General features: G+C 37.1%; 1 non-coding gene across 1 annotated transcript; it reads right to left on the bottom strand.

Annotated features, from left to right (window-relative positions):
• Positions 1-5,487: 5,487 nt before the first annotated feature.
• Positions 5,488-5,594, bottom strand: LOC127740427 (small nucleolar RNA R71). Its single transcript, XR_008001103.1, has one exon. It is a non-coding gene; the product is annotated as a small nucleolar RNA R71 (small nucleolar RNA).
• Between the last annotated feature and the right edge of the window lie 147 nt (positions 5,595-5,741).

The raw sequence follows: 5,741 nt of genomic DNA, 5'->3' as shown, positions 1-5,741 counted from the left end.
ATTGAGTAGAATTAGAGTATGAGTTATACCTGGGTGCTCCAGTGTATTTATAGTAGTTGGTCGTGATCCTCCCTGGATAAGATATTCTTATCTTATCTTATCTTTTGGGAGCTTTATCCCTATCTTTGTGGAACCGCCTTTCTTTAGGCCTTTTCGGCCTTTAGGTTTTGGGCTTCGTTCCTTCCGATGGGCCTTCTTAGCTAATTTGTCTGAGGTCCGACCTCAGGCGTGGGCCTTGGGACGAGGTCGGACCTTTCTATGAACTTCCGAGTTGGGGGAGCTCGGTCAGGGTATGAACACTTCCCATCTCACATTCTTTTTCTCTCCTCTTGGATTCTTCTCAGTATCACTTGGGAAGCTGTCAGTTGGTTTAGGAATTTGCTGAGACAAATATCCTACTTGAGATTCTAGTTTCTTGATGGCAGCTCCCTGGTTTTGCATATTAGATATTACTTCCTCCTTGAATGTCTTGTTGTCTTGGACTTCCTTGCAGAGGTTTTCAAGTAAGGATTCAATCCTGGAGAGTTTATCTTCTGATGATGGTGGCATACTGGAGTTTGGGGGTTAAGGATGGCCATTTGGGGCTTGATATGGCTGTTAGAAAGAATTATTGTGTGGGGCTTAGTATGATCTTTGGTTGGGTTGTTGGTAGGTGGAGTTGTTATAGTGGTTGGAGTTGTGAGGTCTCTGGTCTTGGCCTTGGTTTTGTTGGTTTTCCCACCCAAAGTTTGGGTGGTTCTTCCAACCAGGGTTGTAAATCTTAGAGTAAGGGTCATGGGGTTGTCTTGAGTTCCCAACATAGTTAGCTTGCTCCCGTTCTCCTTTTTCCTCTGCAACTGCTCCTTTTGAAGTTGGTGGTGCTTGAGTGGTGATGGCTGTAACTTGACTCTTCTCCATCCTCTTGGTGAGGTCATCCAATTGCTTGGTGATCAACTTATTTTGAGCTAAGTTGGCATCCATGTGGTTGAGCTCCATTACTCCTATAGTGTTGCTTCTCTCTGAGGCATAGAAATACTCATTGTCTGCTACTGTTTCAATGACATCAATGGCCTCCTCTATGGTTTTTTTCTGGATGAGAGACCCTCTAGAAGAGTGGTCTAGAGCCTTCTTTAAGTCATAGGACAATCCTTCATAGAAGATGTGTAGTTGAACCCACTCATTGAACATGTCAGGCGGACATTTTGTTGTCAACTCTTTAAATCTCTCCCATGCTTCATAGAGTGTTTCACCGTCTTGTTGCCTAAAGGTTTGGACCTTAGCCCTCAGACTATTGATTCTTTGAGGAGGATAGAATCTAGACAAGAACTTGCTTACCACATCTTCCCAAGTTGTGAGGCTCTCCTTAGGGAATGACTCTAGCCATTTTGCTGCCTTATCTCTGAAGAAAAAGGAAACAACAGCAGCTTATAGGTATCTGCTTGGACACCATTAGACTTCACTGTATCACATATCCTCAGGAAGGTGGTTAGATGTTGGTTGGGGTCTTCTTGGGCACTTCCTCCAAAAGAGCAATTGTTTTGAACTAATGTGATGAGTTGTGGCTTGATTTTGAAATTGTTGGCACATATGGGTGGCTTCAGAATACTGCTCCCACAATTTCCAGGATTGGGATTTATGTAGGAACCTAGCACTCTCCTCTCTTGTGGAGCATGGTTACCAGCACCTTCTCCAGCATGATTGTGAGCCTTTTCCTCCATAACAATGTCTTGGTCTTCCTCCAACTCTTCTTCTCCAACTACTCCCTTGCCTCTTGCTTCCCTCCTTAATCTAACGAGGGTCCTCTCAGGTTCACTATCAAAAGAGGTTGAAGCTCCTCTTCTACCTGTCATACACTGAGGAGGCAAAAAGGCAAATGATGAGCGGATAATTTATACGTTTTTTGGCATTGTTTTTAGGTAGTTTTTAGTATGATCTAGTTACTTTTAGGGATGTTTTCATTAGTTTTTATGCTAAATTCACATTTCTGGACTTTACTATGAGTTTGTGTGTTTTTTTGTGATTTCAGGTATTTTCTGGCTGAAATTGAGGGACCTGAGCAAAACTCTGATAGAAGGCTGACAAAGGACTGCTGATGCTGTTGGAATCTGACCTCCCTGCACTCGAAATGGATTTTCTGGAGCTACAAAACTCCAAATGGCGCGCTCTCAACAGCGTTGGAAAGTAGACATCCAGAAACTGGCGTAAACTGGAGTCAAACGCCAGAAACATGTCACGAACTAGAATTGAACGCCCAAAACACGTTACAACTTGGCGTTCAACTCCAAGAGAAGCCTTAGCTCGTGGATAGATCAAGCTCAGCCCAAGCACACACCAAGTGGGCCCCGGAAGTGAATTAATGCATCAATTACTTACCTCTATAAACTTTAGTAGCTAGTTTAGTATAAATAGAACTTTTCACTAGTTTATTAGATATCTTTGATTGTATTATTCAATCTTTGGACGTTTTGTTCTTAGATCTGAAGGCTGGCCATTCGGCCATGCCTGGACCTTTCACTTATGTATTTTCAACGGTGGAGTTTCTACACACTATAGATTAAGGGTGTGGAGCTCTGTTCTACCTCAAGTTTTAATGCAACTACTACTATTTTCTATCCAATTCGATTTATTCCTGTTCTAAGATATTCGTTGCACTTCAACTTGATGAATGTGATGATCCGTGACACTCATCATCATTCTCACATATGAACGCGCGTGACTGACAACCACTTCCGTTCTACCTTAGACCGGGCGCAGATCTCTTGGATTCCTTGATCAGAATCTTCGTGGTATAAACTAGAATTAATGGCGGCATTCATGGGAATCCGGAAAGTCTAACCTTGTCTGTGGTATTCCGAGTAGGATTCCAGGATTGAATGACAGTGATGAGCTTTAAACTCCTGAAGGCTGGGCGTTAGTGACAGACACAAAAGAATCACTGGATTCTATTCCAACCTGATTGAGAACCGACAGATGATTAACCGTGCTGTGACAGAGCATTTTGACCATTTTTACTGAGAGGATGGGATGTAGCCATTGACAACGGTGATGCCCTACATACAGCTTGCCAAAGAAAGGAGTGATGAAAAACTAGAAGGAAGAAGTAGGAAAGCAGAGATTCAGAAGGAACACAGCACCTCCATACACCTATCTGAAATTCCCACCATTGAATTACATGAGTAACTTTATCTTTATTTTCTATTTATTTTATTATCTTTATTTAAACCAATAATCTCTTAATCTAGTTAAATCCTCCTGACTGGGATTTACAAGATGACCATAGCTTGCTTCATACCAACAATCTCTGTGGGATCGACCCTTACTCACGTAAGGTATTACTTGGACGACCCAGTGCACTTGCTGGTTAGTTGTGCGGAGTTGTGACTAAGTGTAATTCATGTGTGAGAGCTACCAAGTCATTGGAGCCATTGTTGATGATCACAATTTCGTGCACCAAGTTTTTGGCGCTGTTGCTGGGGATTGTTCAAGTATGGACAACTGACGGTTCATCTTGTTGCTCAGATTAGGTAATTTTCTTTTTATTTTCCTTTCAAAAAAATTTTCAAAAATCTTTCAAAAATTTTTTCTTTATTTTCATTTTTCAAAAATATAATTTTCGAAAAAAATAATAAAAATACAAAAAAATCATAAAATCATAAAAAACCAAAAATATTTTGTGTTTCTTGTTTGAGTCTTGAGTCAATTTTTAAGTTTGGTGTCAATTGCATGTTTTAAGTTGTTCTTGGTTAGTCTTCTTGTTTGATCTTGATGTTTTCTTGTTTTGCATCTTTTGTTGTTTTCCATATGCATTTTTCGTTTGTTAGAATCCATGCGTTAAAGATTTCTAAGTTTGGTGTCTTACAAGTTTTCTTTGCATAAAAAATTTTCCAAAATTATGTTCTTGATGTTTATCATGATCTTCAAAGTGTTCTTGGTGTTCATCTTGACATTCATATTGTTCTTGCATGCATCTTGTGTTTTGATCCAAAATTTTTATGTCTTGGGTCATATTTGTGTTTTTCTCTCTCATAATTAAAAATTCAAAAATAAAAAAATATCTTTTCCTTAATTTTCTCATAATTTTCGAAAATTTGAGTTGACTTGGTCAAAAATTTTTAAAATTAGTTGTTTCTTACAGAGTCAAGGCAAATTTTCAATTTTAAAAATCTTATCTTTTCAAAATCTTTTTCAAAAATTAAATCTTTTTTTATTTTTTTATTTTATTTTCGAAAATCTTTTTAAATATTTTTCAAAAATCTTTTTCTTAATTTTATCTTAATTTTCAAAATTATGCTAACAATTAATATGATCGATTCAAAAAGTTGAAGTTTGTTACTTTCTTGTTTAGAAAGGTTCAATCTTTAAATTCTAGAATCTTATCTTTTAGTTTCTTGTTAGTTAAGTAATTAATTTTAATTTTAAAAATTAAATCTTTTTCAATCTTATCTTTTTATCATATCTTCTTATCTTATCTTTTTATCATATCTTTTTCAAAATTTTATCTTTTTCAAAAATTTGATTTCAAAATATCTTATCTAACTTCTTATCTTCTTATTTTTTCAAATTTGATTTTAATATCTTTTTCAACTAACTATTTGACTTTTTGTTTGTTTCTTATCTTTTTCAAAACCACCTAACTACTTTTCCCTCTTTAATTTTCGAAAATATCTCATCTCTTTTTCAAAAATTCTTTTTAATTGTTTTAAATTAATTATATCTTATCTTTAATTTTCGAAAATCATTAACTACTTTTTCAAAATTATTTTCGAATTCTCCCTCTCTTCTCTTCTTCTATTTATTTATTTATTTACTAACACTTCTCTTCACCTCTCTTCATCTCCAATCACTGCCTCTATCCTCACCCTTGTGATTGGATTCTCCACTCTTATTCCTTTCTTCTTCTACTAATAATAAGGATCCTCTTTGTCCAGATATAGAGAATTCCTCTTCCTTTTTTTTTCTTTTCTCTTTCATATGAGTAGAAATAAGGAAAAAGGCATCTTTGTTGAAGCTGATCCAGAACCTGAAAGAACTCTGAAAAGGAAACTAAGAGAAGCTAAATTACAACAATCCAGAGGCAACCTTTCTGAAATTTTCGAACAAGAGAAGGAGATGGCAGCCGAATCCAACAACAATAATGCAAGGAGAATGCTAGGTGATTTTACTAAACCAACGTCCAAATTTGATGGAAGAAGCATCTCCATTCTTGCCATTAGAACAAACAATTTTGAGCTGAAATCTCAATTAGTTGCTCTAATGCAACAGAACTGTAAGTTTTATAGACTTCCATCTGAAGATCCTTACCAGTTTTTAACTAAGTTCTTATAGATTTGTGAGACTGTAAAGACGAATGGAGTATATCCTGAAGTCTACAGGCTCATGCTTTTCCCTTTTGCTGTAAGAGACAGAGCTACAACATGGTTGGACTCACAACCTAAAGATAGCCTGGACTCCTGGGATAAGCTGGTCACGGCCTTCTTGGCTAAATTCTTTCCTCCTCAAAAGCTGAGCAAGCTTAGAGTGGATGTTCAGACCTTCAAGCAAAAAGATGGTGAATTCCTCTATGAAGCTTGGGAAAGATACAAGCAAATGACCAAAAAGTGTCCTTCTGATATGTTTTCAGAATGGACCATATTAGATATATTCTATTATGGTCTATCTGAGTTTTCCAAGATGTCATTGGACCATTCTGCAGGTGGATCCATTCACCTAAAGAAAACGCCCGCAGAAGCTCAGGAACTTATTGACATGGTTGCAAATAACCA

This window comes from Arachis duranensis, chromosome 6 (assembly GCF_000817695.3).
Source record: "Arachis duranensis cultivar V14167 chromosome 6, aradu.V14167.gnm2.J7QH, whole genome shotgun sequence".
NCBI classification, from domain to species: Eukaryota; Viridiplantae; Streptophyta; class Magnoliopsida; order Fabales; family Fabaceae; genus Arachis; species Arachis duranensis.
This window is presented reverse-complemented; position numbering and strand designations above follow the sequence as displayed.